Source organism: Myotis myotis, unplaced genomic scaffold (assembly GCF_014108235.1).
Source record: "Myotis myotis isolate mMyoMyo1 unplaced genomic scaffold, mMyoMyo1.p scaffold_m19_p_1, whole genome shotgun sequence".
Lineage (NCBI taxonomy): Eukaryota > Metazoa > Chordata > Mammalia > Chiroptera > Vespertilionidae > Myotis > Myotis myotis.
The window spans coordinates 160420458-160440284 of record NW_023416313.1 but is presented as its reverse complement, the minus strand read 5'-3'; positions in this window follow the sequence as shown (position 1 = coordinate 160440284).

Genomic DNA, 19827 nt, shown 5'->3' with positions numbered 1-19827 from the left:
AGAGAGAGAGAGAGAGAGAGAGAGAGAAATATTGATATGTTGTTCCACTTATTTATGCACTCATTGGTTGCTTCTTGTTTGTGCCCTGACTGGGAATCAAACCCACAACCTTGGCGTATCTGGACAACACTCTAGCCAAATGAGCTACCCAGTTAGGGTAGTTATAGTTGCTTTATTTTTACAAATGTCTGTGGAATTTCTCAAACACTGGTTAAATGGTCATTCCCTAAGACCTTTATGAAATATCTGAGCAAGCTAAGAAGAATCACTATATAGTGATAGGGAGTGTATGTATGGAGCAGGGTTTTGATTGGGAAGGATGTGTGTGTAAATCGTGACAGAAGAGGCCTTGATTACTTACATGGAAAATTTGGAGGGAACCACAAGGACCTGCCAATCTTCAAATAGCTCCTCATCTGTCCCCTACTTTGGTCCTTCAGAGGTTACCCAATAGATCACACCTTTATCTTTCAAGGGCCCTATTAGAGGCTGGCATTACTAGATAGCATTTTGTCACCCAACAACACTTCAGCAAAAATGAGTTTCTCAGATTAGCTGTGAATCACGGCTCAGAGTTACCATTTCCTGCACCATATTCTTAGGTAACTCTTCCTGTGGCTTGTCACATAGCTTCCATTTCAAGAAGACCAGGAATCACATCCAAAGCATGTATTTATTCATTGAACAAATATTTATTGAGCTCCCGCTGTACACCTAGTGTTGTTGCAGGAGTGGGAGATAGAGCACAGAGCAGGTCAGACAAGATCCATCTCTCTGGAAATTTACATTTTACTGGAGGAGACCTTCAACAAATAAATATATGAGACATTCAACAAATAAATATATAGTTATTTCTGTGTCAAAGATATAAAAACAAAATTTGTGATAAAGAGTGACTGGCAACAGGGAGGAGACGTCAGGCAGGATGGCACAAGGTTGGTCTGTTCTAGAAAAAGAGAAAAAAACAGTGTGACTGGGTAGCAAGAGCGGGGAAGAGAGGAAGAAGTCAGTGGTAGAACATGAGGTCAGACCTTACCCTGGCAGGTCCTGCAGGAGGCAGCTCCGGTGTTGCTCTGAATGGATTGCCTGGGGGGCGAGAGCATAACCGGGAGAGGGGCGAGGCTTCTGCTGTACTCTGGGAGTAAATGGCAGAGGCTTGGTGAGGGTGGTAGTAATGGACAGATTCTGGAGTTTTCTGGAGGTAGCATTTACAGGACTTGCTGAGAGATTGGATATGGAATGAGAAATCAAAGATCCTCCTAGGTTTTTGCCTTGATAACTGGGAGGTACCCCTTACTCAGCTGGGTAACACCCACGAAACATGGGTTGGGGTGGAGGGGTTTGGGGTGGAGAGGATTGGAAGAGTGCCCTGCACTTAGTGGCACTTGGACATTTTAAATTTGAGGTGCCTCTTATATATCCAAGTGGAAATGTCAGGTGGGCAGTTGAAAATGCAGGCTGGAGCTCAGAAGATAGGTTGGGAGGACAATCAGTTTGAATGTAGGAAGCAGCGTGTAGATGGTTTTTAAAGCCACAGAGCTGGATGTGCTCTCTGAAGGTCGGGGTGCAGAGGCAGAAGAGAGAGGCACAGTCTTCGCCCTCCTGCTCTCCACCTGCTGGATGCCTGGTGGAGGCAGAAGAGCCATGAAAGGGGACTGAGACGGGTAGCCGGTGAGGTCGGAAGAAACCAGGGGAGAAGGTGGTGTCTTGAGGGCCCAGGGGCTTTCTCTAGAAACGGCCCACGCTAGTATCAGAGTAGGTTGTCAGCAAATGTTTCCAGGAAGCACAAGCTTTGTGGCTGTTTATTCGTGTCTTTGCAGCCCCTGGCATAGACCTGCCACGTTGAGTGATGGATGGCTGCCTGGCTGCTGGCCTAAGAGCCCATGCAGCTTCCCATTATCTCTGACATCAAAGCTGATACCTCTGCGTGGCTTCAGAAGTCTGGAGTAATCAGGCCCCACCCCAGCTCCTTCCCCACTCCTGTCACACACCCTGCGGCCCAGTGTCCACCCTTTCCTCATGGCAGGACTCACCCCACTCAGTGCCACCCACATGGCGTGAGGCAAGCACATTCCCACCTTGTCACCTGGATTCTGCTGCTTCCCTCCTGGAATGCTCTCCCTCTCCTAACCTGGCCCACATGTCAGGCCCCACAAGTACTTTGGCACTTGATAGATTTCTCTTCAGGACCATCTCATGGATGACATCTTTTCCCACCAGGTTACTGAAGCCCCTGGGCATCCCCTGCCCTGCCCTCACATCTAATCCATCCCTCTGTGTAGGTTCTATCCGAAATGCTTCTTGAATCCATTACTTCTTCCATCTCTGCCTCTCACCCTGTCTGAACCACTACAACTGCAGTCTTGTCCCATCCGTGCCCTTCACAGCACCAATAGTGATCGTATTCATGTCACTTCTCTGCTTAACCCTCGCCAGTGGCATCCGATCCCTTGAGATGAAATATCAAATCCTTACCCTGGTTTTCAAGGCCTAGGTGATCCAGCCAACTGCCCGCCTTCCCAGACATTTCTCACTTCATCCCTCCTGACTCACGAGGCCCCAGACACACATGTTCAGTTGCTAAACACACCAACGTTTGCCACTTCTCAGCACCTTGCACATCAGCTTGTCCCTTTAGCCATGTAGAGCTAACTCTAATCTTCTTTAATGTTTAGCTTAAAGGCTGCTTCCTCCAAGAAGTCATCTCTCACTCCTCCCCAATCTAAATCAGGGACCTCTGTTAGTGTCTTGTATAGCACCTTGATAAGACATAATGAATGATTATAAATTGCTTTTTATTTATTTGCTCATTGCATATCACTGCTTTGTCACTGGGAGGGCCACAAGCACAGGTATCCTTTGCGATACCCTGAGCCCACAGCAGAGTGCCGCGCACTTAGTGGTTGTCGTCAGTGAACAAAGCCTTCCCTGACCAGCTCACACTGCTTTTAGGTTCTCTGTCTCCCAGGTTCACTTATAGTTAGTTCTTCCCAGTTTATTGGTCCTGTAGCAAAAATAATGAAAATAGCAATAGTGGCCTGACTGGAATGGCTCAGTGGTTGAGTGTCGACCTATGAACCAGGAGGTCACAGGTTCAATTCCAGTTCAGGGCACATGTCCAGGTTGTAGGCTCGATCCCCAGTGTGGGGCATGCAGGAGGCAGCCAATCAACGATTCTCTCTCATCACTGATGTTTCTATCTCTCTCTCCCTCTCCCTTCCTCTCTGAAATCAATAAAAAATTTTCCCTTTTAAAAAAACGGCTATAGCTACAATTCATTAAGGTTTATTATGAGCCAGACTCTATCTGCCAATCACATATGTATATAATCTCTAATCTTTACAACAATCATGCAAAATAAGTACAGTTAATCCTATTTAACAGCTTAGGTAACTGAGTCTCAGAGAGATAAAGTAATTGCCTAATCCTACCAAGCTAGTCAGTATCACAGCAAAGGTGTGAATTCAGGTCTCTGACTCCAAAACACTTCTCTGCCCTCTATATTTTCTGTGTGGGTGTTGTCTCCAACTAGCCTGTGAAAATGTGTTGTAGTAAGCGTTTTGTTGGCGGCCTCTTTGGTTTATAGTTTGGTTGGTCTTTGTTTTGGTTGTTTTTTTGTTTGTGTGTTGGTTTGTTTCGGTGTCCTCCACCTCTTCGCTGAAGGCGTTTCCTGCCATGTGTCACTGGGCAGATAAGAACCAGGACCAAAGGTTCCATGTTGCTGTCAGAGTTGCCCTGAGAGGTGAGCTCCAGGGCTGGGCCTAAGAAAGCTGGAGGCGATGGCTATCCACAAAACCTTTCCCCAAATATCTACCTGGCCAGGCCAGGCAGGCCCTGCCCTCCCTCTCCTCATTGCCTAGTGAAAATCCCACCCTTGGAGTCCTGATATACGAGGCAACAAAGGTCAGCCTGACCTTCAGAAGGCCTCCCGCACAGGTGCTCCAAGCTCGGGATCAGCAACCTGTTCCTGGGAGGGGCATGGCTACATAGAATAACAGAACCTCAAAGCTGAAACAGGTCACCTGGATTCTAGAGCATTCTCCTGCCCAGCAGACTCTCCTCTATGCCTCACAGGCAGGTACCCCTGGCATAATTCCAGCACTGGACGCTTATTACCTCCCAAGTGCCCAAGTTCTTTCTTACACTAAGGTCAAATCTGTTTACCCACAAAGGCTCCATTTCCACAATCAGATGTGACACAACATTGGTCTAATCGTTTTAAATATATATATTGATTTCAGAGAGGAAGGGAGAGGGAGAGAGAGATAGAAACATCAATGATGAGAGAGAATCATTGATCAGCTGCCTCCTGCATGCACCCTACTGGGGATCAAGCCCATACCCAGGCATGTGCCCTGACCAGGAATCAAACTGTGACAAATCTTTTTCTATTCTTGAGCCCTTTTCACACCCAAAGTTAGCTTCCATAATCAGCAATTTCAAGGCCTTGCTGGCCTGGGCTTCAGTCAAGTGTTGTTGTTTTTTTAATCCTTACCTGAGAATATATTTTTATTGATGAAAGAAAGGGGGAAGAAAAGATAGATAAATGATAGATAGGTGATAGATAGATAGATGATAGATAGATAGATAGATAGATAGATAGATAGATAGATAGATACATAGATACATAGATACATAGATACATAGATACATAGAAACATTGATCAGTTGCTTCTTATATGTACCCTGACCAGGGATTGAACCTGCAACCTAGGTATGTACCCTGATCAGGAATCAAACCCATAACCTTTTGGTGTATGCACCATCCTGCTAGGGCTGCTTCAGTCAAGTTTTCAGTGAGCCATGGCTTTGCCCCCTTCCTTGACCCATCTGAATGTTGCAGCTGGGGAAAGAGGAAGAGAACATTCCGGATGGTGGGCAGTGGACTAGCTGCTTGATGCGAGGAGGAGAGGCTTCCCAGCAGTTGAGAAACAATGCCTCCCCTGGGTGGGCAGGCCTGGCCCTGTCCACACTCAGCACTTCTTACTACTCTCAAAGGATAAGTATGAGAGACTATATCTGCTACTCCTGACAGAGTTGACATGTGTAGATAGCTGGCATGGTGGCCTGGCACAGAGGAGGCACGAAATACAGGTTTGTTTTCTTTCCCTGTCTCTTTACTTAGTTAACCTATAAAAATTTTATCCATATATTTAACATATAATAATTTTGATTTTTTAAAAAATTGGTTTCCTGACTATAAATAACATGTAGTATTTGTTCAGTATAGACAGTAGAAATATTAAAAGTTAAATAAAGAAAATAAACATTCTGTGCTCAGTGGTTGAACATTGACCCATGAACCAGAGGTCATCCATTCAATTCCTGGTCAGGGCACATGCCCGGGTTGCAGGCTCGAACCCCAGTAGGGAATGTGCAGAAGGCAGCTGATCAATGATGTTTCTTCTCATCAATGTTTCTATCTCTCTATCCCTCGCTCTTCCTCTCTCTCTAAAAAATTAATAAAAAACATATTTAAAAAACACATTCTCAATAATCCCATCATCTAGACATAACTTCTTGAACTCTTAATATTTTCCTTTCATTCTTTTTTGAGGCACATATATACATAGAAATAAGTTTTGTTTCCATATACATACTAGAGGTCTGGTACACGAGATTTGTGGACTCAGGTGGGGGGGGGGGTGTTCCCTCAGCCTGGCCTGTGCCTTCTTGTAGTCCAGGAGCTCTCCCACCACCACTGGGCTCGCCAGCATTGAGCGTCTGCCCCCTGGTGGTCAGTGCGCATCATAGCGACCGGTCGTTCTTCAGTTCAGTCGATTTGCATATTAGCCTTTTATTATATAGGATATTTAAACATGCAAAATTGAGCTCATATTGCAAAACTCATCCTTTCCACCTAACAGCAATTAGTGATCATTTTCTTCTGCCATTAAAAAAAAAAACACCTGAAAAATGCTACAATATAACATTATATCACCTAGGTTGTTTCTAAAGCTATGAATACTACTCCAAAGCCTAGAAAATATGTCATGGTTATTAATATCCAACTTACAGTGATTTCCTCTCTCCTGCTTGCCAAGTTGGCAGAGGATTCAGTATTTCCCAATGATTTTCCTTCAAGTAGGCCAGAGAACTCCCAAGGTTGGTGCGCTTGTCCCTGAGGCAGTCTCCCCATCACTTGTCTGCTGACTCTAACTTCTCTCCAAAACATCTCTTCTGATGTACTCAGCTAAGGAATGTGCCTGCTCTATAAGGATCAATGAAGAGAGTCCCCCAGCAAAGTTACCTAGTTACCAGTAATGACCGCCCCCTCAATTCTCACACACAGGGAGCCAGTTCGCCCCAAATAGACCCATGGTAGCAAGGTAAATAAGTGCAAAGGAGTTTCAGCAGGATCCTTGTGCCTTAGCTTCCAGTAAGCTAAGCCCTGGTACTGAGCCCAAGGCACTGGTCCAACCTTCTCTCATCCTTATGGGGCATTTCCCCTCTGGGACTCCCACTGTCCTTCCTGGCCATCTGACCTCAGTGGCTCTCTTGGGGATCTCTCTGTTCATCATCTACATTTTAGGAAGTTGAATTCCCAATGGGAAGATGTCAAGGTCCCAACCTCTTTTTTCCCTCAAGAGGCTGCTCTGCTCCTGTATAAATTTATGGATGCAACTAGATTGTTTTCCTAAGAGAGAGCTCCCCTCAGCAAGGCCCCAAGGCCCAGATGCCATTGTACTGAGAGGTATTAGGGAGAGGGATGACTACTGCCTCCATCCATCAACAACCTCAAAGCCAGAGCCCTTGTTCCACCAAACAAACAAACCACACCACCAACAACAACAACAAAAAAACCAGTTAGAGGAATAATGCTAAATTGAACATCTTTGAGGATTTGTACAAGAGTTTATGTACAATAAATTTCTATAAATATTTTTATGTATTAATAGAGATTATTAAATTGTCCTTCAGAAAGTTTGTGCCAATTTATATTTGATCAACAAAGTCTTGCTGACTCTTCCCCACACCCTGACCAGCACTGAGTCTTATCAACTTTCCATCCTTGCCAATCTGGTCAATGAAAGATGACATCTCTTTGTTGTTTTAATTTACATTCTTATTGATAGTGATAATCTTTTCTAGGCCTATTGCATATGCCAGTGATTCCAAACCGTTGAACATTAGAATCACCAGGGGAGTTTTTAAAAATCTCCGTGTCCAAGTCACACATCACATCAATTATATCAGAATATCTGGAAGCCAGGCATCAGTATTTGTTTTAGGATCAACAGATGATTATGATGATCTATATTTATCAATACAGTTAAATGCTATAAACATAATATAGCTGGAATGGTAGAAATATGCATTACTATCATGAGTTGCCTATTTGTAGCTTCGGTCAATTTTTCTATCGAGTTGTTGATTTTTTAGTATTTACTTGAAAGAGCTTTAGTTTTTTTGGGAAAATTAACCATTCATTATAAATTTGGCAAATATTTTTACAAATTAGTCTTTTATTATTATTTATAGTTATTTTGATGTAGAGAAATTTAATATGTATATAGTCAGAATTATCCATTTGTTTTCCTTTGCGCATCTCAGTTTTGTATCTTACTTCTTCATTAATGATGATAAAAATAACCTGGTAGGTTATATTTACATCTGGAATTTATTTTAATATAAGGAGTGAGTTATGGATTATTCTTTCTCCAAATTTTAAAATGGTTCTTGCTTTTCTTCCAGAAAATGTTTAATTTTTCAACTTAATGTCAAATAATCCATCTTTCCCCTATTAATTTGTAATGCCATCATTTTCATATGTAAATTTCTTATTTATTACCCCCTCCCAAGGTTTATTTCTTTTATTTTTTATTGCCATTATGTATGGGATCCTGTTTTTTATGGTGGTTATGATTCTAATAGGGCCCTTGACTGGAATCAAACCCAGTATCCTGCAGTCTGCAAGCCAATGCTCTATCCACTGAGCCAAACTGGCTAGGGAAAATGAATAATTTTTCTTACTTAATTTTATAATCAGCCATCTTTATTATATCCTAAATTTAGGTAGATTGATAGATACATTCTCTTTATAGTTCTTTTTTAAATGACTGCATAGAATTTAATCATAGGAATATGCCATAATTTATTAATTTATTTATTATAATAATATGAGCATTAGGGTGATTTTCAATTCCTAACTATCAAAATTTACATTCATTTAACACTTTCCAGCATGTAGCATTTTTTTTCTCTCAGTGCAAGATTCCTAGAGTGAAATTACTTGGGCATCAGTAATTTTGTAACTTTTGATAACTACTGCTATAGTATATTGATAAGTATTGATGGATATTGGATTTGACTATAGTAAAAGAGTCTAGAGAGGCCTAAGGGGAGTCAATAAGGAGTCCTAAGAATATGGGTTAGAGAAAGTAAAAGATCTTGAAAAGATGCCCCAGATTATTAATAATCAGGGAAATATACATGAAAACCACAATGAGAAAAGTATACCATTTTATACTTACCAGATTAGCAAAACTCAAAAGTCAGATGGTACCCCTTGGTATACCCCAATAGAAACTTTTTTACATAGTGGTGGGAGTATAAAGCAATAAAAATTACTTTGAGGAACAATTTGGCAATATCTAGTAAAATTGATGATAATATATCCTATGACCCAGCAATTTATACACCCAGGGCATATACACTAAAGAAACATGACACGTACAAGAAAGCTCACAGCAACATCGTTTGTATTATTCTTCACTGAATCTACTAAAGGAAAACACTGCCAATTAAAGTATTGCACATCATCACTTTTTTAAAAATATTTTTTTATTGATTTCAGAGAGGAAGGGAGAGGGAGAGAGAGATAGAAACATCAAAGATGAGAGAGAATCATTGATTGGTTGCCTCCTGCACACCCCCCACTGGGGACCGAGCCCGCCACCCAGACATGTGCCCTTGACTGGAATAGAACCCAGGACCCTTCAGTCCACAGGCTCTATCCCTGAGCCAAACCGGGTAGGGCGCACATCATCACTTTTAATAAGTATCCCTTAATTCAGAGATTTTAAAATGAGAAGGGGGGAGAGAATGTGCCTTAGAATTGATGAAATATAGTAATAGCCAAAATTTGGAAGCTTAAATGTCCATCACGTGAAAGTGGATAAATAAATTGTGGTATAGTTCACAGCTATGAAAATAAATGAGCCAGATCTATACTTATCAACACAGATGAATTCTATAAACATAATACCTAGTGGGGAGAAAAAGCTTACTGCAGAATATGATATCACTTATCCAAAGTTCAAAACATGCAAAATAAAATAAAGCAAGCTTGGAAATACATACTTATGTAAAAACATACAGGAAGGAAAGAAGAAATGTCTGGGAGTGATAGCTATGGATTCGGGTTCAGGATTATTCCTAGGAAGGGAGGGGGGAAGTGACTGGGTGAGGGGCACACAAGGGGACTTCAACTCTGTTACCAACGTTTTACTTTTTAAGCTGGGTAGTGGGCTCATAGATGTTCATTTCATTATCTCCATGTATTTGGTATATCATAAATATTGCTTAATACTTTTTAAAAAGGAGAAATTCAAATTAGGAGCTAAGCAGGGAAGGTGTGCTTTTCTGGGAGGATGTTGTATTTGGGCAGGAAAGCGATCTCTTGCCCCCAAGTTGCCCCCACCCCTCTTCCCTCCTCCTGTCCTCTCCCTGCTGGATATCTTCTGGTTAAGAGACCATCCTGAAGGTTAGGTGTTGAGTTCATTTGTGAATTCTTACCCCGATTGCATAGGATATGATTTACATTTCCTTGTGGTCTTTCTACTACCTGCTTTTTCTGCTGGGCCGGCCCCATCCTAGCTGCCTTTTCCTTTCCTCGACTCAGCGTTTCCTCGGTGGGGGAGGATGGCTGCCTCTCTCCACCCCCAGCCTGGGAGCCGCCTCCCCTCTCCTGGCTCTAGACAGGGACAGTATCCAGTGCTCTTTCTCCATCCCAGGTTACCAGGTGTTGAAATGGAATGATTGAGGCCATGGCTGGTCCTCCCATGTCTTTAACAGGCTTTACCTCTGCTGGGATGTCGCAAAAGCAGGAAGGTATGTGAGTGGGAGGTGGATGCATTACAAGGTTGACTTCCAGAGTTAGGGACCCCAGCAAATCCAGGAGAGGTGTTGGGGCAGATGAGAGAGAGGACTTGGAAGAGCCTTTGCCCCCTTATTCCCAAAAGGGGCTCCCGAGGGCACAAGCCCTGACACTTGCCTCCCACTCTAGCTGTATCCTGGAAGAGACACTGTTTCCCTCATCTAAACGCGGAGAGGACACACCCCGGATGACCCTCCCCTCCCCTCTTCCTGCTGGAGGGCCACAAGTGGAGACCTGCCACAGATGTGGCCAGGCGCATGAGTCAGAACTCCTTTCGTCACAAGTGAGGGAGTAGCTAGAGCTGGATTCAAATAAATGAAAGGAAGGAAAAAGTGCCTTTATTGTCTCGTAACTTGAAAGTCCAAGTGGTATGTGGGCTTCAGACACAGCTGGATCTAGGGGTCCAGACCGTATCTTCAGAACATTCTCTTTTTCTTCCCATCAACTTTGCTTTTCTCTATGTCAACTTTGTTTTTTAGGCCGTCCTTCCACATGGCGACAAAGATGACCACCTTAGAGTTTATAATCCAGAGAAAAGAATAATCTCCCCCCTCTCATTTCACCCGTATAATTCTAAAAAGAGGAAGGAAGCGATTGAATTGTTCCTGAATAAATCAGAGTCTAAAAGGATGGGGATGCTGATTGGCCAGATTGTCAGGGGCTCTCCTTTGTCAGGAGCAGGGGGGAAGGAGGATTCCCCATGACTGACAGCTCTATAAGATCCCTAGTGGGAAGGGTGTTATCTTATCAGAGGAAAAGGAAAGGGATCCTGGGGGGTCGTATGTCCACTGCATCAGGATCCCACACACAGACTCATTCACCCCTTAACCTCAGAATTGGCCAGAATACTTGGAGTTGTCCCATGTAGAGTTTGTTCAAATACTCCAAAAATAAGATCAGAAAACAATCAAATTATTTTGCCTCAAATAATTATAAGGCCGAGAAGTAATTACAAATGCATATAAATAATTATAAATCTCAGCCTGGCATACCAATTATTTACATCTCTGCTTCAAAAAATATTTATTTTCAAGGAAGGTTAGAAATAGGGTAGCCAATCATTCTAGTTTGCCCAAGACTCTGGTTTTAGCTTTGAAAGTCCCTTGTTCTATGCAAACCCAGTTGGTTGGTCAGATGAGTCTTCATTGTTTGCAGCAAATGGGAGCTGAGGGCTCCAGGCCAGATGCAAGGCAGGCGGAGGGGATGGGGTGGGGTGTCAGGTCTGCACTCTTGGAGCCCAGAAGATCTGCATCACTAGAGGAGGACCAAACCTCTGACCTATCCCCACTCATCACACCCTACAAATGCATGTTTACAGAAGGAGAAGGTATCACTTGAACTTGGTAGGAGATGGCTGCAATGCAGCCAGCTTCCACAATGGGGACATAGGCCTGAAGCCAGCCCCCTCTAGGGCCTACTCTGGACTGAGCTGGAGGACCCAGCAGGAGGCAGCTTGCCCAGCCTGCTGCAGGCAGGCAGGGAGGGGCTGCAGGCAGTGGCCCCTGTCCCTTCAGCCTGCTGTGCTTGGATAACCTGAGTCTTCGGCCTCACCTAGATTACAGCAACATGACTGCGGTCAGCCCCACCCACCAACACCCCAGGTGCCCTTTGTCCCCTGTGCCCTCCTGGCATCTCTGCTTTCCAGGCCCTGGCCTGGTTCTCACCTGCCACCAAACGCACAGAACCTGTAAGGAGGCTGGGCAGGCAGCCAGGTGGGAGTGGGCCTCCCAGAAGTCACTGCTGTGTCAGAGCCAGCTCATCCACCCTCCACTTCCTCGGTGGGAAATTCCTCAACTCAAACCTGGGTCACCTGCTAAGATCAACCAAATATGACTAAAAACCCTCAGGGCACTTGCCTGAACCCGCTTCAAGGCTTACATGAATCCAGAGTCCGGCAGGTTCAGCAGGGCTGAGGCTTGTGGGGACAGTTGGAAATGCATTAAGGGTCATGGTCCAGGCCCCCAGGGGCTGACGACACTAACTTTGGTGCAACAGGAGTTTAATCTACCTTTGGGACCCAGGGTCTTTCTTCCTCCCAAAGGTCTATACCATAAGGTAGAACACTTGTGCCTCCCCTCCACACACACACAAACTCACACACACACACACACACACACACACACACACACACATATACACACACTCACACGCACACACACTCACACACACACACACACACACACACACACACACACACACACACTGTGGGGGTAGGGACTTAAGGGGAGTCCCCTGCCCTGGATCCTGCTGAGAACAGGTCATTAGCTCTGTTGACATCACCTTCCCAATGTGCCCCTTATAAAGTCTCCCATCCCCCTCACCAAGTATCGGCCTACCTTCGTCACCTTTAGCTCTTTCCTGACCATATTCTTAGTCATTTCTCCTTTCTGGCATCAAGCATCCTGTTTTCACAGTTTGGTGTCAGTCATATCTTATACAGAAGGACCCTGAGAATCCTCTATTTATTCTCATTCTGAGCTGATGCCCAAGCATGGGGCAGCCCCTGGGGGCAACAGGGCAGGCCAGACCCCAGAAGTCAGCAGCAAGAAGGGACTCTGAGGTCACCTGGGCCAGTGGTCTCTCTGTGGTCGTGTCAGACTCACTTAACATGATAGAAAGATGCAGATGCCAGGTGTGTTGTACTGACCTGGTCCAACCTCCCATTTTACAGAAGAGGAAAGGGAGGCCCAGACAGGGGGAGCCATTTGTTTTATATCATATGGCAGAGTTAGAACTGGAGCCCACGGCTCCGGCTCCCAGTCCAGTGCTCTGCCCACCACACCACAGTGCTTTCCTGAACACGAATGGTTGCCGACCTTGAAACCAACACGGAGTCAGGGCATTCCTCACATCTGCTGGGCCATGTCAAACCCAGGACTTGGTATGAAGGCATCCCAGGCCAACGTTGCCCTGCCCCCATCTCCCCTGCCCTGCAGGATAGCGGGGAGGGGCTCTCAGGAAGGGACGGCAGAACCTTGGCTCAGTGGCTTGAACTAGATGGAACCAGTGGAGAATTAAGTTCCTCTGTTAGAACTTGGCTAGAACCAAATTTAAAAGACGGAACACCAGTACATGGGGGGAACTAGAACCATCAGATACAGTTCTTGAAACAATGGCACTGGGAGCTGAACTTGCCAGAAGACCTCCCTAGCCCTCTCTCTGTGGAGTCTGAGTGTCCCCCCAGGCGCCCCAGCTGAGGAGCTGTCAGGAGACCTGGCAGAGTTTGGTGGGGGTGCTTGGTCAGCCAATCTTGGACCAAAAAAAGTGAGGGCTTCATTACCACTAGCCCACTGTGGGAGAAGCCAGGAGCTCAGTTCCCCCACTCCCATCTGTCCTGTGGAATCCTTCAAGTTCATCCTGAGAGGCCTATTGGATGGGAAGTCAAAAGGGAAGCCAGCAGGAGAAAGAATAGGATGAAGGGAGAGGAAGAAAAAAAAGTGAAAGAAAGGAAGGAAGAAGAGTGGAGACGGGTCAAGAACAGAGCCTCTGACCAGGGGACTGGGCTTGCCGGATGACTCCTGGTATGACATCACTCTCAGCTTTGAGTGACTTTGTAAAAATCAATTAGACCTATCGAGCCATTCTACTCACAGTATTTACCCAAGAGAAATGAAAACTTATATTTACACAAAAACCTATGTTTGAATGCTTATAGCAGCTTCATTTGTAAATGCTAAAAATTAGAAACAGCTTTATCCTTCAACTGATTAATGGATAAACTGTAATATTTTTACAACGGAATATTACACAGCAATGAGAAAGAACCAACTTAAACCAACATGGATAAATCTCAAAAACCTTACGTTAAACAAAACAAGTCATCCACAGAAGACTGAACGCTATGATGTCATGTAAATGAAGCCCTAGAAAAGACACTTAATCTCCAGCAACAGAAAACAGATCAGTGGTCCCCTGGGGCCCAGGAGAAAGGGGCAGGGTTGACCACCAAGGGCTGAGGCAAGTGGCCTATGTCTTTATTGTGGTGATTACACAGTTTTATATATTTGTCACAACCCATCAGCTAAGTGCATTTTATTATATTAAGTTATACCCCAATAAAGTTGATTTTTAAAGTAAAAGAAGTAGAAGTCAATTCACCAAATGATCAGTTTACCAAAAATGCAATCATCCTACAGGGCTGTCCGCCAACATCCCTTCATGTGGTGTTCACTGAGCCTCCTGGAACCCCAGCTGAACAATTCTCACGGATGGCTCACACAGCCCTGCTCCCTTTTGCATGCCCACTACTGTCACCTGCCAGGACCCCTCACGCAGCCTTGGAGAGTTTCCTAGTCCTGAGTCTGCCCAGGCCTCTCCCTCTGCTCTCTGGTGGGCAAAGGGCACCTCCGAGGCCACAGCTCCCTAAGGCCAGTGGGCAGCAGGACACACGCACTCTCCAATACGGGGCCCAAGAGTCTCTATTAAACCTTTACTGTTGGATAGTGGAGGTGGGGGCACATAATAGGATAAATGACTAAGTATTTTGTCATATCTATCATTTATAGGAAAACTGAGGCCCAGAGAAATTCAGAAGCTAAGATTTAAGTTCTGTTTCTCTTTGTATTTTAAAGATGGCCTCCTTCCTTGGGGCAGAGGCCAGGGGCCAGCTTGAGGGAAGAAAAGACTGTAGGGATTTCAGGAACCAAAACATAAGATGAAACTGCATAAATTAAAATGTTTACATTCCGTTGTTTTCTTTTTTAACTCCTTGGTAAATCTTTGATTCTCAGGGGAAGATATTTTCTAAGCAAAGAGCCCCTTACGTGGAAGAAGTCTCTGTTCAGAATCAGTTTCTCCAGAATCAGAGCCCAGTGCTGGGACCTCATGAGCGTGCAGTGAATGTTCTCCGATGTAAAGTCAGCTGCTGCCACTTAGCAATGTTATCCGGGGCTGGCACTTGGCACCCTCTGGACTCCATGGCCAAGTGACTCCTGTCCAGCTCGGCCTCTGCCAACATCCAGTCTCGAGTCCAGCAAGGGGCCCTTCTGCCCTGTGAAGTAGCCGGAGGGAAAGGCAGTGTCTGCCTGTGTAGACTTAGCCTGACCCAAACACAGGTGGACAGGGTTCTGCTCCGGCCTGGCCCCGCCAACCGGAGGCAAAGTGAAGAAATGAATGGAGCCTGCAACCCTGCCTCTCACAATCTCCCTCTGATACCACATTTCCCTCTGACACAGGCTTTGCTCTGAATCCCTTCTCTTCCTTCTTCTCCTTTTACCCCTCTTCCTCCTCCTCCACAAATATGCACATTTATCTTTCTGAGCCCTATCCCCTTGGGCCGAGAGAGACAGCTAGTGAATCTGAGGCAGAGTCTGCAGGACACTGGGGGCCCGGAGAGCTTGCGGGCGTTTGGATAGGACAAGACCCCGGGCCCTTCTTCACAGGTGAAGAGGGAGAGACATTTGTCAGGGGCCGCTTGCAGGCCACCGTTTGCCCCAAGGAGCCACAGGGGACTGACTAAAGGAAGCGCACCCCCATTCCAGCTAACCGAAACCACACGGTGCTGATCACCTGCAGGAGTGGCATTTGCTTGCTTTCTTAAACGCTCTGCTCCAAAAACTTCCATAAGTCATCGCTATCAACAAAAGAACATTAATTCTTTCACTTGACACCTGGGTATTTCTGAGTCTTCACACCTTTTCTCACGCGGTCTCACCTGACAAAAGTGCCCTTTCCTGCTTTCCATTCATCAGGTCCCCAGCCCCCTTTCAAGGCCAAGTTCTTGCTCTCCAGGCAGCCTCCCCTGCCCTCCCCAGCCTGGATGGCCATGCTCTCTGCGCAGCATGTTTTCACACCTCTCCTCATGGGTGACACAATCATCTAAAGACCGTTTGAATGCCTTCCTGTCTCACCCAACGTAGGTGGTGAGCTCCTTGGGGCAGGGGTGACATTTTTGTGTCTCTGATGTTACTGTAGTGTCTATCACACCGCTTATGTGAACCCATCGCTAATGAAGGGTCGGCCATGTGCTAAGATCTTCTCTCTCATTTAGTCTCTACAACCAGCCTAGGAGGTAGGAACAATTATGCTGCACACAGGTGGGGGGAAACTCAGGCTTAGAGAGGTAAATTTACCCAAGTTTATGCAGCTAATATGTAGCAGAACCAGTGTTCTTCAAAGTCCAGACCCTTCATCAACTATACCATACTCAGTCAGGTTTGAGACAATGACACCTTCATCCTCACAGAGGTGACAAGTGAGGGAGTAAACTCAGTGTACAAAAGACCCCAGGCAGTCTTGCTATGTGAGAGAGACAGAGAGTGGTCAGTAAAACCTACTATCAGATTGAAACCAGAGGCCACAAGTTTGAGCTAAGCACTGAGCCAGACCTTAACTTCCTGTTGTAAAGATAAAGAAGAAAGACAGAAAATATTTGTGAGCCAATCCATTGATAACACTAAGAATATATATATTTTTTTATATTTTTATTGATTTCAGAGAGGAAGTGTGAGGGAGAGAGAGATAGAAACATCAATGGTGAGAGAGAACCATTGACTGGCTGCCCCCTGCATGCCCCACACTAGGAATTGAGCCTGCAACCCACGCATATACCCTGACCAGGTATCGAACGGTGACTCCTGATTCATAGGTCAATGCTCAACCACTGAGCCATGCCAGCTGGGCAACACTAAGAATATTAATATGGCCTATATTGGGATAAAAGTCTTTTCTTGTCATCTCTCTCTTTTCTGTATCTTTTCATCATGAAATAGTCATGTCTAGCTTATTGGTCAGGGGTTCTGAGACATATCTTGATATAGTAAGTCCAATAGTTGATTTTTATTTCCCATTATCTGGACAGTGATGTTTGTTTTACTTTATGTTGTGAAGTTTTCTTTACTTACTGTATGTTTGTTTTAGGAAATTTAACTTTATTTGTCAAGGAACATAGGAGCATAAAGAAGCTTTAAAAAACACTGGGGAACCCTGCTTTCCAGGACAATAATGAATACTGAGAGGCTGAGTGTATGGCAGTTAAGCCAGAAGTTCTGGGGCCAGACTGGCTTTCATCCCAGCCCTGTCACTTACCAGGGTGACTCTGAGCAAGTTACCTATCCTCTCCATGTCTCAATTCTTCTTTAAAAGGAGAATATTGGTATCTGCTTCACAGGTAATATAAAATATGTAGAATAGTCTCTGTCCCTTTGTAACTTTTAATCTATGAAGTAATCCAGGGTGTGAATGTGTCAACAAATCTAACCATCCCCTGACTGATGGGCATTCGGTGTGTCCAGTTAAAGAACAAGACAAGCAATGTCCCTGCCCTGAAAAGGGTTACGGTCAGGTGGAAAGAGGCAAAAACGAATCAATGAGCAAGATAATTCCAGATATGAGACATTCAATCACATTCATAGCAAGAGCGATACGGAAGCACACAGGTGAGGGGAAGGCACACCCATTGGGAAAGGAGGTCAGGGAAGGGCTGCCGGAGAAGACAGCATCTGAGCAGAGCCATGATGAAGCAGAACGAGCCAGCTATGCATCATGGGAGGTCAAGGACTTCAGAAGCCCTGATGTGGGAAAGAATTTGGCATGTTCAGGTCATGGAGGGCCAGTGTAGCTGGAACTTGTGCATGAGGGAAGGAGTAGAACAGATGTGAGGGGCCAGACCATACGGGACCTTTCAGAGCCATGGCAAATATAAGGGCAGCAGAAGCTCTGAGAGAATGTTAATTAGGGCAGCTACACAGTCTAGCTGACGTTTCTAGACTGCTTGTGCTCTTCTGTAGAGAAGGGCTTACAGGAAGGTAAAAGTGGAAGCAGGGTTTCCATTGACCAGTTAGGCTAATGCAGTAGCTGAGATGAGTGAATGTAATGGTCTGGACCGGAGCAGTGGCCACGAAGCAGGGGGAAAGCTGGAGGGAAGGATTTCACCTGAGGGCAACAGCTGAGGACATGGCCTGTATCACCCTTTGTCACAGTGAGGTTCCACGCTTGCCTTCTTTTTTTAAAAAAAAAAAAATTAAATCTTTATTGTTCAGATTATTACAGTTGTTCCCCTTTTTTCACCCCATAGCTCCTCTCCACCCGGTTCCCACCCCACCCTCTGTCCTTACCCCCCCCCCCCACTGTCCTCATCCATAGGTGTACGATTTTTGTCCAGTCTCTTCCTGCACCCCCCTCCCCCCTTTCCCCCTGAAAATTGTCAGTCCACTCCCTTTCTATGCCCCTGATTCTATTATATTAACCAGTTTATTCTGTTCATCAGGTTTTTTATTCATTTGAGTTTTAAATTCACTTGTTGATAAATGTGTATTTGTTGTTCATAGTTTTTATCTTTACCTTTTTCTTCTTCTTCCTCTTCTTAAAGAATACCTTTCAGCATTTCATATAATACTGGTTTGGTGGTGATGAACTCCTTTAGCTTTTTCTTGTCTGTGAAGCTCTTTATCTGACCTTCAATTCTGAATGATAGCTTTGCTGGGTAAAGTAATCTTGGTTATAGGTTCTTGCTATTCATCACTTTGAATATTTCTTGCCACTCCCTTCTGGCCTGCATGGTTTCTGTTGAGAAATCAGCTGACAGTCGTATGGGTACTCCCTTGTAGGTAACTGACTGTTTTTCTCTTGCTGCTTTTAAGATTCTCTCTTTGTCTTTTGCTCTTGGCATTTTAATTATGATGTGTCTTGGTGTGGTCCTCTTTGGATTCCTTTTGTTTGGGGTTCTCTGTGCTTCCCGGACTTGTAAATCAATTTCTTTCACCAGGTAGGGGAAGTTTTCTGTCATTATTTCTTCAAATAGGTTTTCAATATCTTGCTCTCTCTCTTCTTCTGGCACCCCCATAATTCGGATTTTGGTACGTTTGAAGTTGTCCCAGAGGCTCCTTACACTATCTCCATATTTTTGGATTCTTTTTTCGTTTTGCTTTTCCATTGGGTGTTTTTTGCTTCTTCGTATTTCAAATTTTTGACTTGATTATTGCGATCTTCTAGTCTGCTGTTGGATCTCTGTATATTATTCTTTATTTCAGTTACTGTATGCTTAATTTCTAGTTGGTCCTTTTTCATATCCTCAAGGGTCTCACTGAATTTATCAGCGGTTTCTAGAAAATTCTTAAAAAACCTTATAAGTTTGGTTTTGAACTCTATATCCAGTAGTTTGCTTTCCTCCATTTCTGTAATTTGTAACCTGTTTCTTTGTCTCCTCATTTTGGCTGCTTCCCTGTGTTGATAGAGTGGCTTTCTGTACTAGGTGTCCTATAGGGCCCAGTGGCTCAGCATCCCCAATTACCTGAGGTGGACACTCTTGGTGCACCCCTTTGTGGGCTGTGTGCACAGTCTTGTTGTAGTTAAGCCTTGATTGTTGTTGGTATCACTGGGAGGAATTGACCTCCAGGCCAATTGACTGTGAGAATCAGCTGTGTCTATGGTGGTAGAACTTCTGTGCTGGAGACACCCTTATGGGGCAAGACTTGCTTCAGTGGAGCTTTGGTGCTCACTGAGTCTGCCCCCTGAGTGTGTCCCTTATGGATCTGAGGAGTTGTAATCTGGAAGGTCCCACTCTGACCACTTGGTACACTGGCTCTTGGATCTCTAAAGAGGTGCTAATTTAGCCTCTGCCTGAGGCTACCAAGCAGGAACTACAGAGAGATCTGCAGATTCCTCTTCCTTGTTTGGGGTTTGGAGGTGCCCAGATGAGGCCCAGCTGTGAAGCAATGCAAGCTGCTGTTAGGCCTTGGGCCTTCTTTTGGATGTTCTGGGTCTCTCTGACCCAGCTGCAGTTTGTTAGG